Raw genomic sequence first — 13,740 nt, forward strand, 5'->3', positions numbered from 1 at the left:
AATCAAAAAAAAAAAAAAAATTAAAAAAAAAAAAATAATTAAAAAATCCAAAAAAAAATTTAATATGGTTTCTGTTTAAAAAAACTAAACCAAAATTTTTCCGGCCAAAATCTCCGGGGGCCGGGGGATATGTAAAAAGGGAAAAAAAAAGAGAAAAAAAAATGTCGATATATCCGGAAAACTTCCAAATACAAATTTTTTTAAAAGGCAAAAAAAGAAATGAAAATTTACTTGGGGAAAAAAAAGGTGGGGATTTAAAAATGAAGAAAAAAAAAACAAAAAAAAATTTTTTAACCCGATAAACCCCCAAAACGAGGTTTTTAAAAAAGGGAAATATAACGGGAAAAAATTTTTTTTAAATTTTACCAAAAAAAACCATTTTATTTAAGGCAATAACAAAAAAAACAAAATTTTAATCTGAAACCCCCTTTTTTCTTTAAAACCCAATTTTTTTAAACAGGACCGAAAAACCCAAAAATAAAAATTTAAAAAAAAATAATTTTTAAATTTTTCGGGGGGGGGGGGAAAAAAAATAGAGGGGGTTTTCTAAAAATTTAAAAAAAAAAAAAAAATTTAAAATTTTTTAAAAAAAAAACCAGGGAAAATTTCCCCAAAGCCCGTACAAAGGGTTTTAAAAAAAAGATTTTAGGAGAAAAAAAGAAGTTTTTTGTCCAATTACCAAGGCCCCCCCGGGGGAAAAAGGGGGAGAAAAAGGGGGGGTCTTTTAAATCCTAATCAAGCCCCCCCAATTTTCCAAACCCCCCCCCCAAACCCCCAAGCCCCGTTTAAAACCCCCCCCCCCCAGAAAATTTTCCCTTTTGCCCCCCAAACCCCTTTTTTGGAAAAACCTAAAACAAAGACCCCCACGGAATCTTTACAAAAAGTCCAAACGGGGTTCCCCCCGCCCCAAAAGGGGTTTTTGCAAAAAAAAAAATCCCAAAATAAAAACAAAAAACAAAACCCAAAAAAGGGGCCTTGGGAATTTTTAAACCCAAAATACCCTTAAGGAAAGGGAAAATTGGGAAAGGGGGAAGAACCAAATCACCTAAAAACCCCAAAAAAATAACCGGGCTTTTCCAAAAAAAAGAAAAAAAAAAAAAACCTTCCAGAAATTTTTTTTTTCCCCCAAAAAAATTTTTAAGGGGAAAAAACGGAAAAAAAAATCATAATAAAGAAAAACAATTAAACCCCAAAAAAAAACAAACCCAAAACCCAAAAGAAAAGAAATTCCTGGCAAAAAACCTTGAAGACATAAAAAACAAATGTTCAAAAATTTTTAAAAAAGGGGTTTTTTAAATACGTGAAAAGGAAAGGGAGAAATTTTTAAAAAAAAAATGAAAAAAAGGGAAAAAAATTCCGAAAAAAGGGAAATAAAAAAAATTTACTTAAAAAAAGGGAAAAAATTTTTTTTCACCAAAAGGGGTTACCGAAAATTGGGAAAATAATTTTTAAAAAAATTTAAAAAACAAAAAAAAGAAAAATTATCTTCCAAAAGATAACCTTTTGTCCCGAAAAAATTAAAGCAAAAAAAAACGGGCTTTCCCAAATTTTCTTTTAATTTTCCCCAAAGGGCTTTTAGAACCCCCCGTCAAAGAAAATTAAGAAAAAATAAACCCGATAAAAAGGATTTTAAAATCCGGGAAAAAAAAAAAATTAAAAAATTTAAAATTTTTTTATTTTTTTGGTTTAATACAAAACAAATTGAAATTTTAACATGTTTTTTTCGGGACCTTTTTTTGGAAAATGGGGGACTTTTTTTCCGAAAGAATTTTAAATAGGGGAAAAAAATTTTAAATAAAATTTTTTTTTTTTGATCGTTTGGGAAAATTTTTAAAATATTTGTTTTTAAACTTAAATAAATTTTAAAAAAATTTTTTTAAACCCCCCCAAAAAATTACATCCCCCTTTTAAAAGTAAAAAATTAAACCCCAAAATTATTTTTTTTTCAAGGAGCTACTTCCCAAAAAAACCTTTTTGAAAATTTCCCCGTGGTTTTAACCAAACACCGGCAAAAAAATTTTGGTTTTTGTTTGATTAATAAAGATTATTAAAAAAATATAAATTTTTATTTTTTTTTAGTTTTAAAATTTTTCTAAAAAATTTTTTTTAATATTTTCCCGTTCCCCGTCTTTTCGGGAAAATTGACACAATTTAAATTGTTAACTGTTTTTTCGAATACTTACCCTGTTTAAATCTTGTGTGTATATATGATTGAAATAAAACATATAATATAGTGACATTGAAAAGGAAAAATATATACTTACCTGAAAAGATACATACCTATCTTGTCGCATGTAAACGTATCTGAAATGCAATCATATACCTACTGTTTGCGTTTCCAAGGGATTCATGCTTACAATTCTTCAAGGAGATATTTACCTCTAGAATCTCTCCATCTGTGCAAAGAATTTAATGAATGAAAAACTAAACCCTTGATCAAAACCCTTGATCAAACATGTATGAATCATTATGTTCGATTGAAATATATTAGATGTATGTACTATTTTATATACATGATTACTAATATACTTTTATTTATTTTAGGTTGATGCTACAAACAGTCAACTTGAATATTTACTTACATTGTTATTCTTCAGTTGTACCTTGTTTACCCGTCTAAAAACGACATTTTTTAGCCAGGGAGAATATGTCATAGGGTAAATCTGAACACCAATTTACATACCGTAGGCAGAGTAGTTGTATTTGTAGTCGTAGGCCGTATCAGTTTTTCACCAATATTTGCTTCCCTTACACCATCTAACATATCTATTTTCCCCAAGTTATTAACCAAACACATTCGATCGATTAGTATCCGCCATATTTTGAAATGTAAACATTTTGTGCTGAACATTACACAATCAATTATGTAGTTATATATAAATATATCTACAGGAGCGTATCTGTCCATGACAATACATGTATACTGAAAATTTGTGTTTTCACTACCACTGAGCAGCCCGGGGACACAAGTGTGCGTTCTGTTTGATCTAACTAACAGATTATACAGAACAGCAGTATATTCCTTGATTCCTTCTTAGATTTTCAACTTCTATCTAATAAACATTCTTAAAGCTCATTTCCCTTTTCTCCCAGTCTTTTTTCGGGCAATGTATGACACGAAGTGCGAGTGCTGGTGAAGGCGGTTTGCTGAACTTGTCGTTTAAATCTATATGAGACACAACATATGATTTGAACAAACGTCAAATCTTGTTCAATTGAGACACTTCATGCATGTTCGTTCTAAGATGGTTTGACTGGTTGACTGAAATATATGAGTCATTAAATGTGCTTTGAACGAAAGTCCGATCTTGTTCAATTGAGACACATCCTGCTAAGATGAAGTGCTCGCTTGACTGGGATATATGAGTTAATAAATGTGGACGGATAGCTTAGTGGTTTGCACAATGGCCTTCCAATCCTGAGGTCGGGGGTTCGATCCCCGGCAGCTACTCGGGAATTTTCAGAAACGCTTTTCAGTGTTTTCCACCCAACTAGAGGTGTACTGGTCAGGAACCCAGGCCATCCTTGCGTGTATCAGTGCTATACACTGGGTACGTTAAAGAACCAGGCTGTCTATTCGCAACGAGCTAGGCTAAGATAGCCGGACAAGCCTGTATCTGATTTCTGATCTCTCTGTCGTGGGGGCTTTGTCTTACTATGTCCCTCTGGTCAGATCGCTCTGTGTCTGTACTAGTAGAGGATGAATTATGCGCCCTGTGTGGCTGCATTTGAACTATGTAAAGCGCATTTGAACGTGAAATTGATCATGAAAAGGGCGCTATATAAATCTCGTATAATAATAATAATAATAATAAATGTAATAATAAATGTGATCTGAACAAACGTCATGCTGAGATGATTTTGCTCTCTCGATATGAGACACTACATATGCTTTGAATGAACATCTGATTAATATTTTTCAATGGTGACATTAAGACACTTCATCCTGACATGATGTGCTTGCTTGACCAAGATATATGAGACACTACATGTGCTTTGATCAAACGTCCTGTCTATTTGTTGAATGGTGGCATGTAGACATTTCATGTCTGTTCGTTCATTTTACAATTAAAGCCCTGCTCCGCTGCTATTCAAATACTTTTGTGTGTATGCAGCCCATGATTACAATAGGAAACAGTTAACGGCCACACTTTAGCACGCATCACCACAGGTATTTCATATAGAATTTTATATAACATAGACTCTATTTTGACAGGCGCCACTGTTCATAGTCAGGATTTTCATGCTTTTTCAGTGACAATTCAAGGTTAAAAGGTAGGACGGGAGCAGGGCTTTAAAGGTGATGTGCTTGCTTGATTTGAGACACTACAAGTGATTTGAACCAAAACAATTGAGACACTTCATGAATTTTCGTTATAAGATGATGTGCTTAATTGATTGAAATATATCAGTCTCTGAATGTGCTTTGAACAAACGTCCAATCTTGTACAAGTGAGAGACTTCATGCTAAGATGATGTGCTTGCTTGACTGAGATAATTGAGACACTACATGTACTTTGAATGAACGTTCGATCTATCTTGTTCAACTGAGACAATTCATGCCTGTTATGTTCTTTTTACTTTTTACAATTGCAGAAAATTGTGTGCTTGCTTGATTAACATATGGGACACTACATGCGCTATGAATGAAAGTCCGGTCTATCTTGTTCAATGCTAAGATGATGTGCTTGCTTGACTGAGATATATTAGACACTAAATGTGATTTGAACAAATGTCCGATCTTGTTTAATTGAGACACATCATGGCTGTTCGTTTTTTACAATTAGAGAAGATGACTGCCTTCGCAAAGCTGTGGTTCGAAAAATGCGTTTTGCTTGACTTGTCGTGTTAATCTATATGAGACACTAGACCTGATTTAAACGAACGTCCAACCTTCTTCAATGCTATCATCAAGACACTGCATGCCTTTTCGTTCTTTGTACAGAAGAGAATAGGACCTTTCTCACATCAAATGTAGTGTTGGACGTCGTCTTGTAGTCCAAAAGTAAGATGTGGACAATTGACGAAAGTGCCATATATGTAGTGTATTACTAAAAGTTCGTATCAAAGCATGTCAGTCCTGGACGCATGTACACAAAATGATTTTGGTTTTAATTCTTTATTAGTTGAGCGAACAGACAAATCAGAACCTAGATTGGGCTAGGTAGTCCTTTAGAAGCTCTGGTAGTAGTAGCTTGTCGATATCAGATTATTTATCAGGATACAAAAACGTGTTTATTCTTACTCTGATGATAGTCCGCTCTTGGTGTAACAGTCCGTTCAAAAACTGTAGATATAATAACCCTTGAAAATTAACATACAGTCGGATACATGGTGAATGAAGACATTTAAAAATTACTTTGTACTTGAAGTGATCCCATTCATCCAGCACTGAAGATGACAAAGGATCCGATAGCCGAGGCAGATAATATTTCATGCGCTTCTTTCTTAATCTTCTCTTCATATCTATCGTTTGCTCGTATCTCATGGTAATCGATGGGCATATTGAAAAACTCATAACAGTCATCATAGCTTTGGTGTTCGCCTTAATTACAATAGGTTGTTTCACTTCATCGGGAAGTAGAAAGCAACATTCACGAAGGTCTTTGATGACTGATATCATTTTCAAAATTCGACGCTTATATTTACAAGTTAGGATCCACTTTTCTCCTTTAAGTCTCAAGAAGGGCAGCACAGTATATACTTAGGGTTTTCTAATACTTTGGACATCATGAATAATTTTGTAATCATGATGCAACACTATACCAGTTGTGTCACCTTCTAAATGTTTTTATCTATCCGTGAGAGTGTCCTTAGGACACTCGCTGTCTTATGAAACAAGAACCATATTAAATCCGGCTTTCAAAATATTCAGCTAGTGTCTTTTTGTGCTAGTATATGCAACATAATGTTCGAGTGAATATCGGGTTGTTGTTTCCAGTGTATCGCTGCTAGAGTTACAAATGACAGGGATTTCATACCACAAATTTCACGTGTGTTCAACACGGATGTCAGTACAAAATAAATAATGCTACGCATATAATTTATATATATATGTTTTATATATTTTCATTTTTTAATAAAATCAAACACATCGGCAAAGCATAATATTCAATTTTCCTATACTATTTTATGACGTGTCCATCCCATTTTTGAACTCTTTGTCACGTTCAAGCTTCATATCAAGTATTTTGGATTTTCGTAATACGCAAAGCTTTTCATTTCAGAAATCATGCAAGCTCGGAGGGGTGAGTTCCTCTCCATAACGTTGGATAATTATGGAACACAGCTTATTCGCCGTTGAGTCCAAAAAGAAGCAGAAGTCATGCGTTTCATAGCTAATCATTATGAAACAAGCAGTAGCAGCCATATCACTGGTACTACTGTCCGAGAAGAAAATGTGACACCGTGTAAAACTTTGACCAGTTTCTTCATTACAATTTTCTTCTTTCACGAGCAGAAAGTCAGCTCCGTTTTCGTCAACCTCGTTTAATTTCATATCCAATTCTTTGATTCCCTTATCTTCCGAGCAAGTTAGAGTGTATTCCTTCAATGCAAGCACAACATAATCGACTCAGATGTGTCCATCTTTGTGTTCTGAAATCAAATGATCAGTATATGCTTGAAGTAAAAACGTCAACGTACAAGTTCATATAATGTGAACCAATCCTTTATAAGATCAAAAGACAACAGGTACTAATGTTTGAACGTAGGCGCGTGAAACTATTTAAAAAGAAAAAAAAAAACTTGCTATACAACAACGCCTCTGCTGTTGTCGTTCCCATCCCGTTTTCCCGTTTTTTTATACTAGGCTATACCTTATATATATAATCGTGTCTCGAAAAATGGGAAAAAAGGGACGCTAAAACGAGGCGGGAACACAGTAAAAGAGAGGTATTTGTGCATGAGTCCTGTTTGGATATTTCGAGAACATAGTAGCATTTAGCAGATGTGTAGTTGTCACGTATACACGTTCCTCATAGGTTTGTATGACGTGTGTCATTTTATAGATTTTTTTACACATTTCCAATTAGGACGGGTATATAAGAGCAGTCCTCACGTTTCCTTTACAGAACATTCGAACATGGCAAACCTGGAAAGGTCTTTGAAGAAACGCCACTTGCTCGTTCATCTGAGCGAGGAGCAAAGGGAAAACACTTTCTCAACTTGAATTGTTCCCATTTGAGAGCGGAGTTTCGGTCCTGGACAAACTCTTGATTACCAAAAGAACAACGTTTACGTTTCAGAACGGAATGGTGTGTCTTCAAAACAAACTAAATCCCTCTACTCAACCCGTTCGATTGCTGACCGAATGTCCATTTTACAAAACACTGACGGAATCTATGACTGACAATGACATGTTGTAAGGCTCTATGGAATGATGACAATACAGACGCTCAAATATCAAACGAGAGAACTTTTTACGACAGAACGAAACAAAATCACACTGTCTAAATTGAAAGATAAGGGTGCACTTGCGTGTTTCCCAGATGGAGAAATCCCTGCCAATCAACTTGTTACCTCAAAAGCCGCGCTTGAAATGCTAAATGGCATAGAATGTATCACAAAGAGATCGTAACTTGATTTGCCTCGCAGTCATTCCATAACATGTCATGTCGATCAAACGGGAAAAATGATTAAAATCGTGTCTTTCAAGGCTGTGGAACAACCAACGAAAACGACACAGATGGATCGACAAACTCAAACATCCTTTACGTCTTGTATGTATGCAACACGGAACACAACAATGAAAATAGAATGAGACAGGTCATCGATATAAACAGTATAACATTCATTCTGTTAGGCCAGTCTATGGAAAGAGTGTCTTCAAAACATGGGTGACAGAGGATTTCAATGCTTGACAAGTCATGGATTTGAAAAACTTCTCTGATGTGTATTCCAATGCGCAGTTTCTGCTCTTGGACGAGTTTGATCATTCTGCACACATATCATTTGCCCAGTTTAGGCAATTTACGAGTGGAAATGCATCAGTTGTTATTCGACCGTTTCCACATCATTCGGTTGGACGATGAACGAGTACTAGAAGTTTTACACGTAGCTTTACGTATGTCGATAGATGACCAATTCTGTGAACACGATGGGACCGGAGATGTAAACGACTTGCGTTGGGAGATTCCACACCTGTATCAAAACTATGATGATATTCTCAAATCCTAGTTGCCCATAACCTTAACAGATGAAGGAAAGGTACTTCGACAAGTTAGTCAGATATTACTTCTGACAATCAAAGCACGTGATGAGTGAGTCAACTAATGAAAATACATACGGAATCCTGTTCATGCCACTTAAATTGTCGCCTCGCCAACACGCGATAACGCGCTAATTATCGCCTTGTCTCTCTGTCCTAAATCATATGTACATGCGACTTTTAACAATTCTCGCGAGGTTAAGAGGGCGATAATTATCGTCTTAATTGTCGCATGGCTTTTTTAATTCTCGCGTCGTGAAATTGAAATACAATAGACATAGTTGCGAGAATTAGTAAAATCTCGCATTGTCGCTTTGTCGCTTGGGATTAAATTTCCGGACAAAGTAACCGATGTAATTCTTCCTGGATACTATTTATCAATATCACTGTGATGTAGTAAGAATTTATCCCCTACACCGGGCGTTGTCGCGTGTTGGCGAGGTCTTAATTTAAGTGGCACGAACAGGATTCCGTGCGTTCAAGCCCTATGAAGAAATGCTCCGATATGTACGACAACATGGACTTTTAGTTAGAAACATCGAAAGAGAACAGCATGGTTGTGCAACATGAACATAACCCGAAGTGACTCGACAGAGACAGCATTCTGAGTAAGCAGAAATATCATATTGGATGCAACCGTTCTACTGTTGATTGTTTCAAGTTGTAATGTTCAATTGTCAAAAAGCAAAAGAGCCATATACATTTGTCTCTTTGTTATGTAAACATCAGAATTTAGATCCAATTACTCAGCCAATTTCCTTTATTTCAAAGAATTTGCTGAGACATTCAACTGCGCGTGTACGTAAGCAAAACGTAGAGGAGAACGTCGCATACATACATATTTGGTCTGAATTTCAAAACGGGGCGCACACACTATCTTACTGTGTTCCTGTCCCGTTCTCCAGACCTATTTTCCCGTTTTTCGAGGCACCACTATAATCTATATATATAGTCGCTATTTCATTAATATTTTTAAACCGAAACTTAACCAAAATTAACAATATTAACGTTGTGTACACTTGTGTACGAAAAAATGACGTTGCTTGGCAATAACACATTTATTGACGCCATATTGTATTATTTGACCTGATGAGCATAAACGAAACCGGTAGGCAAATATAATGTTACTCATGTGATGTTGTTTATATGGTCTTTATAATATACTTGATCCGGTACAGACGTTTGCATATATATATATATATTGAACACGGGACGGGAAAGACTAAATGATTGGGGTATGACCCCGTTTCTAAAAACAGATCCTACATCGAAACAATAGTATAATATATTCAAATGCGCTCGTACTTCTGAAGCAAAGAAATTGAGACGAACGGCCCATGCATGTTTCGTCTGTTGTTGAAAAGGAATTGACACACGCAATGTGAATGCATCAGTAAAAGTATTGAAAACATATGATAATTCCTTATTTATCTCAAGAGATACCGTCACATCATTTTAATCACTGCCTAGTCCTGACAGCCTCATGTATGCTTTGCACTATTGGGGCTTACACGTTTCGCATTGATTGTGACCCAAAAGATACTATTGCAAAAGGTCTGTCATCTCTCCATTATCTATTTGTTCGTTCATTCAAAGAATTCTGCAGGGGGGTACCTTTCCTCTCTAATTATTAATAGCTACATTTGTTTTACTTCAAAAGTTTTATAAACACGTACAAATATTCATCAATCATGAGACCAAACAGAAGACAACTCACGTTTGAGCAAACCAGAATAATGGGTTTTAGTTTAAATGTAAATTGAAATGTACTTTTGTTTATGACTAAGGGTTGTTGAAAGTTTTGTGCAGGAAAAGAAGAGAAATGGACTGGAAAAAGACCCCTCCACTCCCCAAGAAATCAGGGGTATTTTTATAGGTGTTCGCAATTTCATGCACACTTTTGACACTTGAAGAAAATATGGACAACGATATGACTTCCATGACAATAATAAGAACATGGGTGAAGGGAGGCATTTTAGAATAGAAATGCTCATACTTTAAAACATGAAGCATGATGCAATAAGACAACGAAAGGTGACTCTGATTGGTATTTTTATTTGATGTTGCTGCTGCGGTTGTTGCAGAAATAAAACCTTCACCATTTGCAATATGATTGTGTTTGATCACATCAGCACAATAACAACAAAGGGAAGAAAACGGCATCAATAGAATTGGAGTGCAAAGTTTATGAGAAAATAAGAAATTGTACTGAATTACTATCTACAGAACATAGTGAGGCGTACATGTATCCTTTGTTGATACCTATAATGTACCAATGCATAACAATCATTCTTTGAATAATTGTTAACTATGTTTCGCACTGAGCAATAAACACTAAAAACGGATAATTGTTTCTGGTAACACTGTCCCTAAAACATAAAAAGTAAATTCAGAAGATGCGTTATATGTTCATAGACTTTCTTACACAGTTAGAGCGGTGCCCGTTTCGACGCACACATGGTTGTGAATACCACTAGTTTTAGTGTGATATGTTGGTAGTGGAAATAAACACTTTGTTTACTTTTTTAAGTAACGGCTTGTGTGCAGAAATGACGCAATTTCTGTCAAACTTTGAGACGTTATATTTTTGTTAATGCATGGATGGAAAACTATATATTTAAGGACAGACAAGCCAGTTCCCTAGAATAACGAATGCATACAAGTTTTTAATTTGGTACATTTGGTAATGTATAATAATTACCATGAAAATTTGTCCAAGTTTATGTGAAATGCTCGCGAAAATAAGTGATGTTGAAACGTGAATATCTTATTCAGTTCTCAATGGAAATTCATGTAGTTGGTCTTATTGGACAGCTAAATCCTTTCTTGGTCCGATGTTAATGATATATAATTTACAAAAGTCTGCAGACTTATGATTTTTAGCTCAAAAGGAGCGTACCGTATTGGTCAGCATAACAGTATGCGCCTTTGTGTAATGTTACAACTTGAAGACATCTTAGTTTTCTTTAATGGAAATAATATCTGCTTTAGAATCAGAAAGGCAGTTACCTATACTAATAATTGGATGCTAAAATTAGTTCTGGAAAATTTGGTTTAGCAGATTTTTTTTATTTTGAAAACAAAAGGCGGAATTCCTCAAATTAATTACAAAAATGAGCCATTTTGAAATGCAAATATCTCATTCTATTCTGAAATAAAAGTCATGTTCTTGGTGTCATTCTGTAGGCAAACCCATTCTTATTTTTATGGCTATTTGTCACATTTAACAACATCGGTAAAGGACGTATTTTTTTATCAAAAATGGCTGTCCACCATGAACAATAGAATGGCCGCGCCGTTACAACAAAGATGCATGCTTTGGCGATTAAAAAGTAAATAATGAGACTATTTTCATCTTTCTACGATCAGGTATCGATTTCATAAACTGATTTAAAATGGTTCTGTCATCCAACATTTCTCGTCTATTTCTGGAAACCTGATTCCAAACTTAGACTGCATTTTCCAAAAATCTGATGGTACACGGAAAGAAGGAGTTGTAAAGGAAGACCTTTTACTTGGCCATATGGTAACTTGGTACGGATGCAGTCTGGATTACGTAAGTTATATCTGGATTCACTAATTCTCGTAGGGATCAGAGAGTGTAGGTATTCATGGACCAGAGAATGCTGAACTTTGTAAAACAATGTTAATTTATGGATATGACGTCTATTTTCGAGCGTTTGCAAAAGGGAGTACAGGAAAATATTGATGAGAAATTACAACTCTGAATATTTCCCATTGAAAACTACGAAGGATGGAGTCGGATGGCAATTAAATGAACTAAACTCTATATGCAAAGGTAGGTCGATTTTGTCTTTACGCTGTAGCAAAATTAAAAATGACTGCCAGCCAAAGCTGGATGAAATAATGGCGTTTGAATTAGGTTTTGGCATGCCGAAATATTGAAGTTCTAGACCTTATTATCAGTGATTTATTGTTTGAAAATAAAGATAAGCATTTTAACCGATTGAGTGTGAATTGCTTAGTGTTTTAGAATAACAGAATGCATGTTTTCATCACAACTGTTGATTGTCATTTGAACTGCTGAACAAGGCAAGCTTTCTGAGATGTTCAATTGTACATATGGAAATATTTCTAGAGCAGATTTTGTCTCATGTTAGGGATGTGAAAATTAATAAGAACTTTGGCAGAATGAATTATCAAATAAACACCTATAGATTGATGTTTTGCTTCTTTTTTACAGAGCACTGTGATGTGATTTGTACAAGCCAGGATGTTCAAGTTTTACAAGCATACTGAAGTGGTGTGAGACAGACTTTCCACAACAGTGTTAATCAAGTATTCATTTCTCAAATACTGAGCAGATATATTGAATTCAACAAATACAATGCCATTGCAGCTTGATAAATTCTGTACGGCTGTAGAAACGTTTGATTTTGTGTGATGCAGAAAACGTTAAAAGGTGAACACTGATTTAAATTTTGGAGAGCATTGTTGTGAAAATGTGATCTACCAAGACGTTCTAGAAACTACATGTGCTTTGAATAAACGTCCGATCTAACTTGTTCAGTTTTATTTCTTGAAAAGAACGTCCGATCTTGTTCAATTTAGACACTTCGTGTCTGTTAATTCTAAGACGATGTGCTTGCTTGACTGAGATATATTCTACAATAAATGTGATTTGAACGATCGTGCGATCTTGTACAATTGAGACACTCCATGCTGAGATGGTGTGCTTGCTTGATTGAGATATATGAGACATTGCATCTGCTTTGAATGAACGTCCGATGTATCTTGTTCAATGGTGTCACTAAGACCCTTCATACTAAGATTATGTGCTTGTTTGATTGAGATATATGAAACGTCAAATGTGCTTTGAACAAACGTCTGATCTATCTAGTTCAATGGTGTCACTAAAACACTTCATGTCTGTTCGTTCTTCTCAAAATTAAAGATACTTGACTATGAGACGCTACAAGTGACTTGAACAAAATCAATTGAGACACTTCATGCCTGTTAGTTCTAAGAAGATGTGCTTGCTTTTTTAAGATATATCAAACCTATGTGTGATTTGAATGAACGTCCGATCGTGTTCAGTAAAGACAACCCGTGCTTGTTCATTTAAAGATGATGTGCTTGCTTGACTGTGAGCTTGTTATGAGTCATTTAATGTTAGAGAAGATGATGTGCTTGCTTGATTGAGACATAGAAGACACTACACGGTTTTGAATAAACGTCAGACCTTTCTTGTTCAATGGTGTCATTGAGGCAATTTATGCTAAGGTGATGTGCTTGCTTGACTGAGATATATCAGACACTACATGTGATTTGAACGAACGTCAGATCTTGTTCAAATGAGACACATCCTGCCTGTTCGTTCTTTTCACAATTAGAGAAGATAACCGCCTTCGGAAAGCTGTGATTCGAAAAGGCCAACCTGCTTAACATGTGGGGTTCATCTATATGAGGCACTAGACGTGGTCTAAACGAACGTCTGACCTTGTTCAATGCTATCATTGAGGCACTTCATGCCTGTCCGTTCCTTTTACATAAGAGAAGAGGACCGTCTT

The sequence above is a fragment of the Mercenaria mercenaria genome, unplaced genomic scaffold (genome assembly GCF_021730395.1).
Source record: "Mercenaria mercenaria strain notata unplaced genomic scaffold, MADL_Memer_1 contig_5003, whole genome shotgun sequence".
In the NCBI taxonomy this organism is placed as follows: domain Eukaryota; kingdom Metazoa; phylum Mollusca; class Bivalvia; order Venerida; family Veneridae; genus Mercenaria; species Mercenaria mercenaria.